The 16829-nt window shown below is 44.0% G+C and overlaps 1 protein-coding gene across 4 annotated transcripts in view; it reads right to left on the reverse strand.

The window, feature by feature from the left end:
• DLGAP1 (DLG associated protein 1) overlaps positions 1-14443 on the reverse strand; it is an 855942-nt gene extending 841499 nt beyond the window's left edge. For all 4 annotated transcript variants that reach the window (XM_057526434.1, XM_057526435.1, XM_057526433.1 and 1 more), the window contains exon 1: positions 14087-14443. The gene's annotated coding sequence lies outside the window, so the exon portion shown is untranslated. The remainder of the gene's footprint in view (positions 1-14086) is intronic.
• Between the last annotated feature and the right edge of the window lie 2386 nt (positions 14444-16829).

The raw sequence follows: 16829 nt of genomic DNA on the forward strand, positions 1-16829 counted from the left end.
TAGATATATAATAACTATGATTATTACTAGCAGTATTATTACAGGGATATGTTCTTAAGAAGCATGCCCTATGTTGTTACAGTGCATAATCTAGCAGGAGATTAAAAACCACAAGCAGCTACAATGCAATATGGTAGATACTATATCTGAAAAGTATACAGACTGCTGTTAAGACAGAAAGGATAAAAGAACTACATAGCAGTGAACATCACCCCACACCTCTCCAAGAGCCTTGCCAAATCGCAAAGCTAGAACCTTTCAAGAGAAGGTCTGAATTTAAAAAATAAAAATAAAAAAGCTTGGACTTCCCTGGTGGCACAGTGGTTAGGAATCTGCCTGCCAACGCAGGGGACACGGGTTCGATCCCTGGTCCGGGAAGATCCCACAGCCCATGCGCCACAACTACTGAGCCTGCACTCTAGGGCCGTGAGCCACAACTAGTGAGCCCGCGTGCCACAACTACTGAAGCCCGCGCACCTAGAGCCCATGCTCCGCAGCAAGAGAAGCCACCGCAATGAGAAGCCCATGCACCGCAACGAAGAGTAGCCCCCGCTCAACGCAACTAGAGAAAGCCCGCGCACAGCAACAAAGACCCAACGCAGCCAAAAATAAATTAATTAAAAATAAATTTATTATTTAAGTCTTTAAATAAATAAATAAATAAAAATAATAAAAAAGCTTATTTCCTTCTATACTGGAAATCTATCAAAGAACGGTACTTCAATAATCCCTCTCATCTGGTTCTATTTTTTTCATAGTTGTTATTCCTTCTAACACGCGAAAAGAAGTCTGATGTTTATTGTTTGCTGTCTGTTTCCTCACACTTGAACGTAAACGCCACAGGGGATGCCTTTTGTCTTTCGTTCTTGCTGTTGCTCAGGACCGAATTCAAAGTACCTAGAATAGTGCCTGGCATGTACTAGTTACTCAATAAACTGTTGTTAGTTGAATGAATCAATGAATGAATCAGTAATTCCTATCATCCAACTGTGGGCATCTTTAGGATCTGAAATGCATAGGAAAATAAAAATCTGGAAAAATGAACTAAGTACAAAGGAATACATTTCTACCCATCACTCCCTTATTGACATCTGACTTAGAAATCACCTACATATCTTGGTTCTCAATGCAGGACATAATATGGGTAATTTAGCTATACTAGAGTTTTCTTCTTTCATTCAAATATTCAAATAAAGAGAAGTGGTTTATATAAATGTAGCTCGTTACCAATTATTAGTGCCCATCAGTGAGCCTCTTGGTTCCCTCATCCCCTCACCAGTCTGGTCCTGGATCAAGGGGAAATCACACCGCAGTGTTAGCAGCGGCTGTTGCCTGAACATGGTTCAGCACCCGACCCCTGGCAGAGCGAGAGACTTCTTAATTCTGTGGCAGAAAGGGTGGTATGTGTTCCTAGTCACAACTGAGAATTCCTTTTTTTCATAGATATAGGGTCCGGAATTTTAAATAGCTATGGTTTTCGTTATAGTAATACTCATTTGCTTGTAGAAAATGGGTGAAAAAGGACTCTAGAAATTTAACTTTAGAAGCCAGCCACTATCAGATACATAATTTCTATGGGATAATTCTGTTGGGTGTCCAAAAATAATCAGCTTATAAGCACACCTATGGAACACAACCTCTTGGTAAATTAGTATTGCCAATATTTCTCACATTTAATGTGTGCTTATCAGCTCTCTTTGGATCACCTCAAGCCAGTTTGTGTGTACCAACATTTCTACCCAAGAGGATTCCCTGAAAGAATTAAGGATGTGAGATTAAGGACGTGAAAAAGTATTTTGTATTTGGGTGTATGGGGTTTTAAACCTAAATCACAAAGACATTAAATATCATGCTGCTATAACACATAAAAATCCTACAAAACCCAAATAATCTAGATGTAACTGTCCAGAAACCCTTCCCTTAATGAAAAAACAATGGAATTTTCCCATCTAATCAATCAGTAAAGTTCTCATTCTGTTTAGTATTGGTTTTTATCTGCTGAGCCCCTTCTAAGAGAGAAGCTGTGAAGACACAGCTGAGTCTTCACTGTGAGCTGCGTGAAGACACATGACTCGGAGGCAGAAGATAAGCCACACACAGCAGAAAAAGGTGGATGCAATCAGAAGATGAGTGCCCCACCTGCCAAAGTACAATGGACCCGGGGCTCACTGTGACCGTTAAGAGATGCTCCTCTGTAAGGGTCAAGCGTAACTGCCTCTTTCTGGTTAGCTTAGAGAGCTTTTCTATATCCCATCTTGCCTTAATAAATATGCATTCTGGTCAGAGTAAATTAAAATGTACACTTTGCATGTTGCTTTAGCTGCATTAATTTTTTCACAATTAAATCTTCCTTGGGGAGAAAGACATGACTTTGATTTCTTTTGTACTCTCCTCACAGCATATGGTACCACGTCAGACAGGGCTGAACTGTAGGGGCTGTGGGCCTCTTTCCCTGTAAATGCAGCCTATGGAGCCTAAAGGCACTACTACCGGAGTCCAAAGACCAGGGTTGCTCAATAAATATTAGCTATTATTGCACTTGTTCAGTGAATTGCTCTCACTGTCATCAGATAATTAGGGGAAATGAAAGCAGATCTAGGAATTTTCACTAGGAGAAAAAAAATCTTTCATGACTAAATAATTTTTAAATTCTTTGAAAATAGCACCTTTTAAACCAAGGTGCTACTTTGTTATAAAAAGATGGTTGGCAGATGAGTTCTTGCAGATAAAAATGTATTGTTAATAACAGCATTTATTATGTGCCCACCATAAGCCCACCACTGAGCGAGATGCTTTACAAAGGTTGGCTCACTGAGTCCTTTCAAAACCTCTGATATGTAACTTTAGTTATCCTGCTTGTTCACATGAGGAAACTGAACTCCAAGAATGAACTTGCCCAGAGTCATCTAGTTAGTTACATATCAGAATAGTAGAATCAGGACTGGGGGTGGTGAGGAGTAAGATTACTGTCTGGAACATAGAAACAGCTGCTAGTATCCTGAATCTAATGATCGACTTCCAGCAGAGAACACCCTAATCAACAACCTCAAATCTTTATCAATTCTTAAAACTCAGGTTTAATGTTTCCCAAGTTGCTGATGGGACAGGTCATATCAAAAGTCAACATAACCAAAATAGAGCTCAAATTTTTATCACCACAATTTAGCCTCTTATTCCAGATCCTTACATGTTCCAGTAATGTCACTATTCCCAATGTCCTCACACTCCAAGTCTCCACTCAGCCCAAGCTATCTCCAATAACTAATTACAATCATCAAGAAAGCAGCTGCCACCTCCTAAAAAAAAAACCACTCTGCTGGCTACCTGGGTTTAGGCCTAGAAGACAGACAAAAAGCACATTAGCCAATTCATCACTTGAAGGAGCTTAAAATCTAGCAGTATTCACATTAAATGTTTAAAATGTAAATCATAAAGTAAATGATCCAGAAAAATGCAACTGGAACTCAGAGGACAGTCTACCCTGGGCTGGAATAGTCATAAAACGCTTCATGTGAGAGGCGAGGTTTGACTGGGCCTTGAAGGATAGAGGAAGCATTGAAACAATGATTTTAAAAGAAATTCTTGCTCATGGTAAAACACTCAAACTGTACAGAAGGACATGAAGGGAAGAGAAATTTCCAGACTCCTCTTCTCCTGGCCCGAGGAGAATGTGCTGCTGGCGATTTGTCAATTCGACAGAATTTAAATACATGAAGGAAAAAGAAACAAAGGAAGAGGAAAGAAGGGCCAGAATAGCACAGTCCTGACAAGCAGAGGTGGTCATGGTGGAGAAGAGTTTTGATGTAAGAGACTAAGAAATGGAGGGGGGAGGGATAAATTAGGAGTTTGGGATTAGCATGTACACACTACTGTATATAAAAGAGATAAAGAACAAGGACCTACTGGGAACTCCTACAGGGAACTCTACTCAATATCTTGTAATAACCTATAAAGGAAAAGAATCTAAAAAAGTGTATATGTATATATTTTATATAAAATATATGTATAACTGAATCACTTTGCTGTATATCTGAAACTAATACAATATTGTAAAGCAGCTATATTTCAATAAAAATTTAAAAAAGAAAAAGAAATGGAGCTGAGCCACGAAGGGAGCCAGCTGTGCCTTCTCTCACTCACACATCTGAGGACCAACCAGCCATGTTCCAGGTTTGTGCTCGAGTCTGGGGGATGCAGGGAAGTAAAAATGGTCGTGGCTGCTGCCCTCATGGTCTCAAGGTCAGAGTTTGAGGAGTCTCACAGTGACTTTGATAGGTCTTTAGAAAAGTAAATCTAGATGCAAGTTGAATCAGAAGGAGACCCTGGAGGCAAGAAGTTCCATTAAGACACTCTGTACATTCCCAACGTAACATGATGAAGTCTTGAAGTGGAGGGGCGGCAGAGTCCATACAGTACAACTGCTTCAAAGTCTAACTTCATGAAGAAGAAATTAAGACCAAGAGAAGTTATATGCTGTGCCCAAATTTGGAATGTAATTAAGAGCTTTATAAAATAACCTTTGATACGAAAGTCTTGAAGAACTAAATGTGAAAATAAAACTTTTAATAGTTTATGAGAGTTCTTCCCTGGTGGCTCAGTGGTTAAGAATCCGCCTGCCAATGCAGGGGACACGGGTTCGGACTCTGGTCCGGGAAGATCCCACATGCCGCAGAGCAACTAAGCCCATGCGCCACAACTACTGAGCCTGTGCTCTAGAACCCGTGAGCCACAACTACTGAGCCCGCGTGCCACAACTACTGAAGTCCGCATGCCTAGAGCCCGTGCTCCGCAACAGGAGAAGCCACCGCAATGAAAAACCCACACACCACAATGAAGAGTAGCCCCTGCTCGCTGCAACTAGAGAAAGCCCGCAAGCAACAACGAAGACCCAATGCAGCCAAAAATTAAAATTAAAAAAAAAAAAAAGTTTATGAGATAGAAAAGGGTGATACTTTTACCACTTAGAAATGGAAAAGATTTCTTAAACAAGATATCGATACCATAACAAGAAGAATCAAAAATGCATCTATTTTAAATTTTAAAAAGAATCTTTTCACCCAAAGATGTCCTAAAAATGAAAAGACAAGCCACCAGTTGGGAGAAGCCCATTGAAACGACCTTCATTTCATTTCTGGAATGAAATTACAGAAAAAACTTTGATATCCAGAATATGTAAATAACTCTTACAAATCAATGAGTTTTTTTATGCAGTGGGAGAGTGGACAACATGTATGTCTACACATTCCGAAGAAATCTGAATGTTAAGAGAGCAAAAAAATGGTCAACAACATTAGCGGTCAGGAAACAACATATTAAAACTGCAAGGAGATATAATTTCACAACCCGAAGGCTGGCAAAAAATAACATATACCACTAAGTGTTGACAACAATACAGAACAAAAGGAGCTCTTATAGATGGCTGGTGGGAGGATAAATAGACAAAACTCTTTTTGGTAATTTGGCATTATCTGCTAAATGGGAAGGTACAAATCCCTCCTAACAATTCTCCTAAGAATATACCCTAAGGAAAGGTCCTTTGTTAGCACAAGGAGATGTGTGTATGAGCATTCATAGCAGCCTTGTTGGAAAATAAATAGAATGTCCATCAATACATTAATCACTATAAATTATACAACGGAATACCATAGGGTAGTAAGAATGAATAAGTAATACCTATTCATATCAACAAAATAGTAATCAATTAAAGTTGGGTAAAGAAGACTACAAAGAGCATGGTGTTCCTATTTATAGAGTTTTAAAACAGCAAAACAAGATTCTACTGTGTAGTACACACATATACTTACATACCTAGCAAAGGATGAGGAAATGTGTGGCAATGATAAACACAAAATTCAGTGTACAGGGTACCACTGAGGGGACATAGCCTTGGAGAGACTCTGAGAGTATCAACAGCATGTGCAGTGATTGGGTACATGTGTGTTTACCATAATATTTAATTTTTCGTGTTGCTGAAACATTTCACAATAATTCTCAATTTGTAATGAAGAACTGAAAAGTAGTTTGAGGCACAGGTACACAGTAACAGAGAAAGAAAAGAGTCGACTATTACTTGAGAATTTTCCAAAATATTTCATGTCTTCTATTCTCCCATTCCGACTTCTCTCCACCTGGAGCCCATCATTTATACCTGAATTAGCACAATAGCCCCCTAAGGCGTCCCTCTGTCCCCATCTGGTGGCAGACTGATCCACTTCCATCCGTCCCAGAGGCCACTTCTCCATGTCACTGTCTATACAAAGTCCTTCAATGCTCCTGTCAACGCTAAACATTCTTGAATCATCAGTAAAACCATCCAGAGTGTACCTCCATCCTTCTCAGTCAAATTCATTTCCAGGTCTAATTAAAATGCACTAGAGAAGCTGGTGCAGAAGACCATCTCCCTGAGCCAGCAATCTGCCAAGTTGGTTTGCATCTCCATGTCTTTGTCAAAGTTTTGCTTTCTCTGAAAAGTCATCCCTTCCTCCTACTTAACTCTTACCATCTAGGCAAGTCCAACGTAAGACCGTCCTCTTTAGGAAGCATTCCAAAACGATCCCACTCCTTTGGGTTCGATTTTCAGCTCCCCAAGGATTTGAACTATATTTTGCACTTCGACAGTCTCCATACTCATGAATACAAGGAAGATCATATGATTTCATTTGCTCGTTTGCCCGTCCTTGGAAAGGCTATATCCATGCCAAATATCTGCCATGGATCATCTAAATCCCTTGGTATTCTTAGCATCAAAGCAGAATATTTTAAATTACCGATAAAGTAGAGGCAAATCTAGAAAAATGATGATGCATTATTATAAAAACATGGGTCATGTCCATGCTGAGTCTTTCATTGCCTCGCAGATCTGTAAGGCTGAGCAGTGGTGTAACATCTAAAGCTGGGGGCGGGGGGAAGGGCAGGTTAGCACACCCGTGCCGCTGGCCCACCACACCTCATCGTTCCAGTGTCTCAGCAGTGTAGATCAGACAGAATATACTACTTGCCTGGCCAGAAACTAGTATAAAAAAGTCATGGAAATACCAAGGAGGCTGTGAACCCATATAATTTAAAATGGTAGATTCCAACATCCCCTATGATCAAGAGCCACCCCACATAGGTTCTAAGTAGGTACCTCTACAGAAATCAACCTCCAGCAAGAAAGTCAGTTGTAGCCACTTCTCCCCCTCCCACTTCATACCTCTCATCCCTATGATCTGATTCAACCTTTCAATCTTCAGTGAACATTTGCATCCCTTCCATCAGCAACCCCTCTCCTAGCCCCTATCTCTGTTGTCCCTTGAGCTTACGGTCTCATAGAGGTTGACAAGCACATCAACAGAAAATGGAATATAAATATGCATCAAGGACTTCCCTGGCAGTCCTCTGGTTAAGAATCCATCTTACAGGGGCTTCCCTGGTGGCGCAGTGGTTGAGAATCTGCCTGCTGATGCAGGGAACACGGGTTCGAGCCCTGGTCTGGGAGGATCCCACATGCCGCGGAGCAACTAGGCCCGTGAGCCACAACTACTGAGTCTGCGCGTCTGGAGCCTGTGCTCCGCAACAAGAGAGGCCACAATACTGAGAGGCCCGTGCACCATGATGAAGAGTGGCCCCCACTTGCCGCAAGTGGAGAAAGCCCTAGCACAGAAAAGAAGACCCAACATAGCAATCAATCAATCAATCAATCAATAAAGAAATCTTAAAAAAAAAAAAAAAAGTTAAAAAAAAAAAGAATCCATCTTACAATGCAGGGAACTTGGGTTCGATCCCTGGTCGGGGAACTAAGGTCCCACACGCCATAGGACAACTAAACCCACCCACCGCAACCACTGAGCCCGTGAGCTCTAGAGCCCTGTGCCGCAACAAAAGATCCTGCACACTGAAACTAATAAATAAATCATGATGCAGCCGAATCAATCAATAAATAAATGTTTTAAAATAAATAAATGTGCATCAGATTCAGTGGAGACACAGGAAGGAATGCTTGATCCTTTGGGGTAAAGGGTGGGAAAGAAGTTTGTGTTTAGCATCGAAGGGCGGGGGGAGGGGGTGGAATCTGATAAAGGCAAGTGGCGTGGTTAAGCCATTCGTATGTGTGAGTGAGAAGGAGGAGAAAGGAAAAGGGGCAAGAGGGTTTTTTTTCAGGGGGGGAGGGATTTGTATTGCTTTGTTTTTTTAATCCTTATCTTATTTCAGAACCTCCCTCTGTTGACCAGAAGACTGTAGTTTCTGTAGCTGGAAACAGAGTACAACCTAACCCATCACATGCTGGCCATGCTGGGATCAGCCCTGTGTTTACCAGGTGTTATCAGAAGAAGCTTAGGACCAAAGGATGCAGAGTTTGAGACTGCAAGGAGGGCCATGAAAAAGCCAGGTAATACTACCTTCAGAGTTACGTCCTTACACAGTTGGAATACAGATTTGCATGCACTCATTATTCATTCATTCACTCAGTCAATGTCTACTGACCACTTACTAAGTCCCAGGTGCTGTGCTAGGCGTCAGTGATACTTTGTGAACATGCTATTTTAGTCCTTGATCTCATGGAATGCATAGTTCAGCAGGGAAGACAATCGACCAGATAATCACAAAAGTCAAGGCCTCATTATTTACTGTAAAAGGACCATGATAAAAAGTATCAAGGCAACTAAGTTGCCTGCAACCGGACAGCTTCACTGATTAAATGACCTTTCAGCTGAGGTCTAGGGAAATGGAAATAATGTAAGAAACATGTTCCAGGGAGTTCACACAGGAAACTTCTAAATGTGTTACTGCTTCAAGGTTACCCTGCTGCCCCTTCCCAGCTCCACTGGGAAAGCTCATCCCTGTCTGATAGAAAAGGTGACTTTGCTTCTGCATTCGTGTCTGGGTAAAGAGCTTCGAGGAGAGTGACTGTGCCTTGCCTTCTTGCTAGACTAGTCTGATGAATCATATCAAAGAAGAGCTGCTCGCAAAGTCTGAGACAAGATCAAAATGCCATTTTCCTCTTCAACGGCAGCCTGTGTCTTGCAAAGAAATCTCCATGCTATCTACCAGGGGCAATTTCTAGCTGGGAAAAAGATATCACACTGAGTTTCCACTGAAACTGAAACCCAGAAAGCAAGGGTCCCCAGGGCAAGGATGTAATCTGGAGGTTAGAGTGAGGGTTAATGCCAGTCCTCCTGTCAGAATACTCATAAATGTTCTCCTGTAGTAGAATTAAAAGGGAAGTTACTCTAGCAGATGTTTCCAAATTAGCCAAAACCATGTCAGGGAGTAAAGTAGCAGAGCTGGAAATGCGCCCAGAGAGAGAGAGAGAGAGAGAGACCTTCCCACAAGCAGCCTGAGGGAGCCACTGAAATGCCTCTGAGCCCTCCCGGTGCAGATGGGGATGCAGGAGCGAGGAGATACTCAGGTCCCAGCACAAATCCTCCTCTCCTAATTGCTCATCCATGGCTCCAATGAGACTACCAGTCTGCTGAATCCTAAGAAGTCCTGGCAGGATCGGGCAGTTAATGCACTGCCAAACCACACTCTTCACGCTTGCTTTTGTGCTGTTGTTTACAAATCCGACAAGAAACGTTGGGAGAAGATATAGAAATTGTCCATGACGACGGAGGAGCAAACCATGATAAATGAATGTGAAAATGAACAGTATAGTGTCAGGCAAATTCCAGGAGGAGGGTGGGTCTGCATCTTCAGAGAAGACCCGGAGCACTGATATCTAGTTCACAACAACCCCAAACTGGGCAATGATATACCCCCCGCTATGCGGGTTCTCACCTACCCAGGAAAGAAAAGGCCCAAGAATCTGAGCCAAAGATCCGGGGCTACATATCCAGAGGGTTTCCTGGGTGTGAGCTGGGCTCCCAAGTGGGTTGTCACTTGTTACCCAGTAATCATTACCTCCTGCAGGAAGGAGAAAACAATAAACACCATCCAGGAAAACCCTTAGGTCAATAAAGGCAGAGAAGATATCCAGTTTCTCACTGGTATACCAGCTGTCTGGCCCTACCATTGTCTAGACTAAAAGATGTAAAATTTGTGGGTCAGCACAGCTCACATGCAATACCAACCTCTGTGCAATCAGAGAAAGGAAGAAAAGACCTCAAAGAAAAGCCATTCACCATTTTAACCACCTTTTATCCACATCCCATTTTTTCTGCCCTCAACCACACGTTTTCCTTAGCAGGTGGTTTGTGTGTTGCAGGGTTCCAAAAAAAAAAGAAGTCAAATTTTGGTATGCATTAATGGTATATTATACATAACAAATATACATTTTGCATAAGCCAAAGAGGTATGTGTTAGAAGAAAAGGAACTGGTACCTGGTATCTCATACAATGAGTTGTCAGTGGATGTTTAATAAATTAAAGTGAAAGACTGATGATTAGTTCTAAATCCTCTGTGGTAGAACGGTTTAGACCTTCCTAGGAACAACATCTTTGGCAATTCCTGAGATACCACACAATGAAAGTCACCTTCATTGGGGAGTAACAGGAAGCAGCCTACACATTCCCCATGATTTAAAAAAAAAAAAAAAAGAAGGAAGAAAGTCAAAGAAGAAATGATTCCTTTCTTTGAAAATGAAGAATTACAAGCCCTGAGGATCTTCTGGAAACAAGAGATGGCACAAGACATGATGGGGTGCTTTTGAACCTCCAAGTGTGTCTGTGGCACAAAATTTTTAGAATTCTAGACAAAGGGTCTTCTTGTGATTGTGTTTCTTTAAAATAAAAATGTACAAAGAAAACAACATCTCATAGACGGTAAGGCATAGATTGTAAGTGTGGGAGGTGAGGATTGGAGACAAGTGTTCAGATTTTTCAAAAGTCCTTTCACGATGCTCCTGCTTTAAGGCTGCTCCTTTAGCGGGATAAAGGAGAAAAGGAAACAAAAGAACTTACAACTACATTGTTTCCTTAGATTAACCATGAGAGGCAAGCCTGCTTTCTATAGAGATGAAATCTTCATGACAGTCTTCCAATGGAATGCTTCCTAAGAGGAAACAGATCCTTCTGCATCGAGCAGAGCTGCTCTGAATAAGGGGAAAACAATTTGTGGGAATGATCCAGAAGATACCATAATGTGAACCTGTCATAGAAACTTCACTATGAAAACACGCATTTAGGTGGCATATTACTATTCTTTCTGAATTTGAAATATTACATGAAATCCAAATCAGAACACTCTTTGTTTCCAGAAGAAGTTGCTATTCAAAGAATGTTACTTGTCTCAACTGAGTTGTAGATGTAATTGTTACTATGTTACAAATCTCTAAATGAGTAGTTAGTAAAACTTCATTTCCCCTCTTCCCAGTTTTAAATTTATATTTAAAAATTAATCAATCTAGGGAATTCCCTGGTGGTCCAGTGATTAGGACACCACGCTTCCATTGCAGGGGGTCAGGTTCGATTCCTGGTCGGTTGGGGAACTAAGATCCCGTGAGCCGCGCTGCGTAGCCAAAAAATAACAACAAAAAGTAATCTAAAAAATAAATAAATAAATATTAATCAGTCTAGACAGCCATATAGAACAAAGGCATACATAACCTAGTAGAAGTTAAATCAAAGTGCATGCAATCTGTATTTCCAAATTTGATTCAATAGAACGTTTACGCTTAGAAGGACTTAGAAAGTAGAACAACTTATAGTTAGTTTAGGCTATTTCTCTGCATGGGCTACATAATATCTTGAGAAGAAGGTCTTGATTTCAATAATCACTCATATCAAGGTTTTAGTCCTGGCAGAATGAAGTTTACATTGAAGGAGAAATTACAGATTCTAAACCATGAAAATTCCCCATGAGGAAAACTCAAGTATTATTCCCCTCCCCCCACCGCAAAGCACAATTGCTAGTGTGTGACTTGAAGAGTTTAGTCATAAAATTACTTCATAATTTTTTAAAGAATCTGTTTACCAGTTCATTTTGCCAATATTTATATTGTCTATAATTTTTGAGATCAAATATTTTATTCAGCGAACTAACCTTGGGATAGAAATATAGAGAGAAATAGCAGACGTAATGTTTAAAATAGTCTATATTTGTGAAGCCATTCAAGTCTCTTTTCATACAAAGTAGCTAATACTTTCTCTTAAGTGAGTTAGTTGTTGTTGTTTTTTTAATAGTCATGGAATTTTAGATCTAGAATTAGGAATATTTCAAGGAAGTGACTTTACTGCAGCAACTTTAAACTGAACTAATACACCCAAAGGAAATTAATAACAAGGCCATTGAGACCAGATTTCTATGAACTTTCCTATTTCACGCCACAACATGACTTTTCTGAACCAAGGGTAGTTTTCGTAACCTAAACAGTTAAATTTCAAATGTTTTGCAAAGTTATTCGATATTTCTTTATGACTTTGGATCTCCTTCTTAAAAATGTAAACAAAGAAAACTTTATCCTTTTGACATTAGATAAATTAGGATACTTGTAACATCTCTTGCCTTCCTGTCATTTTGGTTCAAGTTGGGATAAAGATTACTGCTCTACATGCAAAATTACCTAGGCCAATAGAAAGTTGCTTCCTGAAGCTGAAATTCGGCTATAAATAACCGTCAAAAGGCAGTTAGCTCCTTCCTGGTAAAAAATAATTTGCAAGATGTTTGCATTTGGTCCTAAAATTGCTTTCCTAGTTCTGAACATTCCTCATCCCAGGATCTGACTACAAGTCAGACTGATCCATCACCAGTTTACAAAGCCATTCTCGAAGACTTTAAAAGCTAAAGATCTGCCTTGAATTGTTACTTTTATGATGTTTTTCATCACTGTAATTCCATAACTTCATGTGTTATGCTGGGGGTGGAGGGTGGGGGAGAAGGAGCATCGATCTCTCAAGAACGGAGCCAAGCTCACGGTGTCAAGAGGGGACAGTCTCGCAGGAGTCCATAAAGGAGATAACATCTCACCGCCCCCGCCCCCCCACGGAGGGTCCTGTCCCAGCCTCCTCGCCGCCTCAAACCCCCTCCCCTTCCCCGACTGAAAATTCCGCAGCCTCCTGGCCGGGAGGGAGGCGAGCCTGAGAGCCCTGGGCGGGAACGGCGTGCCGGCACAGACAGTGTCGCGGGCTCAGGCACCTGAGCAGCCCCTTCCCACCGCTTCCCGGGGCCACCGCGCCAGGCTGGGCTGGCTCGCCTCCCGCGAGGGGCGCAGCCTCCCGAGCCCTGCAGGCAGGATCTCCATCTCCGCGCGGCCCCCCGAAGTCCCGCCTGCAGCTGCGGCCGCCCCCCCAATGAAACTGCAATTTGTTATCCCTCCCGGCCCGGAGGAGGGGTGTCCCTGTCTAGTCCCGGCTCAGCCCCGACTGTTCAGCTGGCTGAATATCGGGTCTCACCGCCCGCGCCGCGAGTGGCCGGGAATCGGCCTTGGCCTCGGCCGCGGGCGGGGGTCGACTCTCCCGTGATCGCTCCCTTGGACCCCGTTCTCTCCGTGCGTCTCTCTTTCTGTATCTCGGTCTCTCCCTGCGTGCCTCTGTCTCTCTTTGTCTCTGCTTCTCTGGCTTTCTCTCTCTTGCGCGCTCGCGCACGCGCCGCGCGCACACGCACATATACATACACGCACACACACAGGGGAGGGGGCTATCTCCACTACCAATGCCAAAATGTCACCTAAAAAACAAGTGCAACAACTTGCCTCGCCAAAGACCCAGGAGCCAGTCGAGAAATGCCCTGCAGGGAGCAGCCCCCTCCTTCCCTGCAAGGTGCATCGGGGGTTGGGGTCGGGGGGGGGAGGGGGGGAATTTGGCCAGTGGACGTGACGGGGACTGTTGTTCTCCTCCCCTCCCCCTTCCGGGACCCTGTCGCAATTAGAAATCCGTCCTCTCCTCAGGCCCCGGGGGGAGCCGCGAGAACCGCACGCCGGAGAGGGGCGCGCCGATCCCCGGGTTCCCGGAGTACCCCGGGGGTCACTGGAGTGCGCCCCGGGCGGTGGAAGGCGAAGGAGAAGCCGGCCGGCGGCTAGGGGAACCCAGTCCAGAGTCCCTCCGCCCGCGACAGAAGCGGCGACCGCGCGGCGGGCAAGAGCCGCCCAGCGCGCGGCGGTGGCGGCGGCCCGGGCTCCGGTGGCCGCCGCCGCGAGCGCACGCCCCAGCCCCCGGAGCAGCCCGGCGTTACCTTGCCACTGCCCGCAGTCCGGCCCTCGGTCGCCGCGGCCGTCCGTCGGTCCCGCGAGCCTCGGAGGGAGGACGAAAGAGGTGTCCCCGTGGCCGGGACAGGCTCCCAGCGAGGCGATGGGAAGGACTCGAGTGAGGAGCCGAGGCGGCTACGGCCGCTCCCGCCGCGGATGCCGCCGATGCCCCCGGGCCGGAGGTGTCGGAGAGGCCGTGTCCTCGGGATTGCGGGGCCCGGAGCGCAGCGCTCGCCTCTGGCGCGGCTGCTGAGCGCCGGGACGCGGCGGGCTGGGGCGGCGAGGCTGGGCTGGTCACCCGCCCCTGGGTGCATGTTAATACGGTGGGGAGGAGGAGTCCCGCGCTTCCTCCGCCCAACCGCGGGAGCCGGCGGGCGGGCGGCGGCCGCGGCCCGGAGCCAGCACTCCCACCCGCCCCGGCTACTACGGCGGGCCACCAGCCCTCACCCAGCCCAGGCACGTGCGCCCGGGCCGCAGGGAGGCGCCCGGCGTCCTGCGGGTGATGCCCGCGCAGCTCCGGGCCGCAAGTGCGCTCACACCACGCGCAGGGGAAAGCCCCGCAACCCCTCGAAGGAACCGCGAGGCGCCCGCGCGTTAGTGGGCGTGTCCCGTGCGTTCCCCGGTGCAGCGTCCGCGGAGAAGTGAACCTGCCCCTCCTCACCTGACAGCTCTCGTTCCCAGCCTTGTCATCGGGAGCGCTCAACACTATCACAGACACTCATGTTGACGGGCAGAGGGTTTGCCTTTCTCTCTCTCCATCCTCGGGATCCCTAGAAGAATTTTTGAAGAAGCAATCGCCAGGGAGGAGCCGGGGTCGTGGAAAGAGTCTAGACTCACCCGGACTGACGTTCACACCCGGTGCCATTACCTCCCCCAGAGCCTCAGTTTCCCCATTCGTACAACGAAGGCTCTTGTGGATTAGATTATACAATGTTTTTACCACCAGCTTCTCAAGGTATTGGCCTAAAGGTAACTAGAAAAACGAATCCCTTTTCTTCCTATCCTCTGACCTCAGAAGACTCCCCGCTCTCCATCCCAACTGCACTTGGAAGCCACGCCCATTCACACAGGCTGAGGACCACAAGTCCACATGCTCTGAAAGTAGGAAGCACCCGTAAGGCTTCAAAGTAAGAAGAGAAATAAATATTGTGTGAATAGATGAACTAAGATTTGGGTCAAAGAGAGAAAAGAGTCAATCAATTAAGTGTTTATTGAGCTTCTGCTCTACCCACTTAAGTATCAATACTATGGATGATAATAGTTAAATAGTGGTTAATCATCATTTTCCAGTTTCCCTCCACTCAAAAAAGAATGGGCATCTTCATGGAGAATGTCTGCCCTTTGTTCTACAGCTCCCAGGGAGTACATTATGCTAAAGAGTATACGATCTTCTTTCTGTAATTGTACCCATAAAGTTATAGCATAAGATTTAGCATCTGCTTTGTGTGATATCTAATTATAAATATTAATAGAATATCCTTTTTAAAGAAAACCCTTCTAAAAATACAGAGAAGTGAAAAACAGTTTCCATAAAAATATGACTCAGATAAATAATCGCTTTTCCGCAATTTCACTGAGTGATTTTCCATTAAAGAGGGGAAAAAAAATCTGTAAACCATGAAACACTCCAAGAAATGGAGATAAATCCTCAGCAGTGATTATAATGCTTTAACAAAGCTCTAAAAATTATCCCCAGCCAATTCAAGAGTGACTGTATAGGGGCACTTATTCTTCAAATAAGATTCCATGAAAAGGCAAAGTACTGATATAGGAAAAATAGCCTTCATAATCTGGAGAGAGCAACTACCTTGCCTTTCCAGATTTGTAAGTGTGTCTAATCCATAGAATTTTTAATGAGGTCACATAAATAAGAAGGCCATTATAACTGTCAGGCACTAAATCAAATTAGGTGACTTTAGTGAATAAATTTGCTTGAAGCAGAAAATCATTTTCTTAAAAATTCTTATGGTCCATTCAACTAGACAACAATAATATCTATGTAACACTGCTATCGTTAGGGTTTGCTGACTGTAAGTGACAGAAACCAAATTTGGTGAACTGAAGAGAAAGTTATTTATTGGAAAGATATTGAAAGCTTTGCAGTCTTGAAACAGGCAGGATTTGTGGCAATACTGTAGCTCTAGAAAGTCAGAAAGACAGAAGCAGTTCTGTTTGGTGTTGCACTAAAATGTACAGTTTACAGTCAGTAAATGTCAACTATTTCTTCAAAGTTCGCGTTACTGGATCAAGATTCAAGTCACAAAGGAGAACATCTGACTGGCCAGACTTCAGTCAGGTTCCCACTCCCTGGCTGTGCCAGGAGAGGGAGAGGAAACATTTGGTTCTTTGACTTCCAGAATGGAAGGCAGGCACCTGGATTTATCATGCTTCCAAAAGTGCACATGATTGGAGATAGGGGATTCCTCAAAACAAGTTCAGGGAACTATAAAGAAGGAGAATTTGATGCTGAGGTCAAAAAAAGATCAATGTCTGTTACATTGACTGGCCGTGAAATTTACACTGTAATGCTTAGAGTTGTTTGGAAATGAGCAGTACAAGTGAAACTGCAAGTTTGTTTCACTTAAAGAATGCTGTTTAAATACTGTATGTATGGCCAGTTATCTTATTTAAATAAGCATAGTGCCTATTATAAGCACTACTGCAAGCCAGGGCGAGCAGCTGTGTTCATTTCTTGTCATGGACAGTATAGTAGTGGAATAATCGCCCTGG

This window comes from Balaenoptera acutorostrata, chromosome 13 (assembly GCF_949987535.1).
Source record: "Balaenoptera acutorostrata chromosome 13, mBalAcu1.1, whole genome shotgun sequence".
Taxonomy (NCBI): Eukaryota; Metazoa; Chordata; class Mammalia; order Artiodactyla; family Balaenopteridae; genus Balaenoptera; species Balaenoptera acutorostrata.